Raw genomic sequence first — 977 nt, 5'->3', positions numbered from 1 at the left:
TCAATGGAAGAGGTGAATTACATGGGAGAACCCTATGGAAACACCTATAATCCTTCATGGAGAAATCATCCAAATCTCTCATGGAAGGATCAACAAAGACCTCAACAAGGTTTCAACAACAATAATGGTGGAAAATACAGGTTTAGCAATGGCAAGCCTTTTCCATCATCTTCTCAGCAACAGACAGAATTCTAAGCATAACCACTCGGACTTAGCAACCATGGTCTCTGATCTAATCAAAACCACTCAAAGTTTCATGACTAAAACAAGGTCCTCCATTAGAAACTTGGAGGCACAAGTGGGTTAGCTGAGTAAGAAAGTTACTGAACTCCCTCCTAGTACTCTTCCAAGCAATACAGAAGAGAATCCAAAAGGAGAGTGTAAAGCCATCAACATGGCCGAATTTGGAGAGGAGAAAGAGGCAGTGATCGCCACTGAGGAAGACCACAATGGACGTCCACTGGCCTCCAATGAGTTCCCTAATGAGGAACCATGGGAATCTGAGGCTCACACTGAGACCATAGAGATTCCATTGGATTTACTTCTGTCATTCATGAGCTTTGATGAGTATTCTTCCTCTGAAGAGGATGAAGATGTCACTGAAGAGCAAGTTGCTAAGTACCTTGGAGCAATCATGAAGCTAAATGACAAGTTATTTGGTAATGAGACTTGGGAGGATAAACCTCCTTTGCTCACCAAAGAACTGGATTACTTGACTAGGCAGAGATTACCTCAAAAGAGACAGGACCCTGGGAAGTTCTCAATACCTTGTACAATAGGCACCATGACCTACAAGAAGGCTCTGTGTGACCTAGAGTCAAGTAAAAACCTCATGCCTCTCTCTGTAATGGAGAAGCTAGGGATCTTTGAGGTACAAGCTGCAAGAATCTTACTAGAGATGGCAGACAATTCAAGAAAACAAGCTTATGGACTTGTAGAGGATGTTCGGGTAAAGATTGAAGACCATTACATCCCTG

Source organism: Arachis duranensis, chromosome 4 (genome assembly GCF_000817695.3).
Source record: "Arachis duranensis cultivar V14167 chromosome 4, aradu.V14167.gnm2.J7QH, whole genome shotgun sequence".
Lineage (NCBI taxonomy): Eukaryota > Viridiplantae > Streptophyta > Magnoliopsida > Fabales > Fabaceae > Arachis > Arachis duranensis.
The sequence above is the reverse complement of the archived record's forward strand: the minus strand, read 5'-3'. Positions refer to the sequence as shown.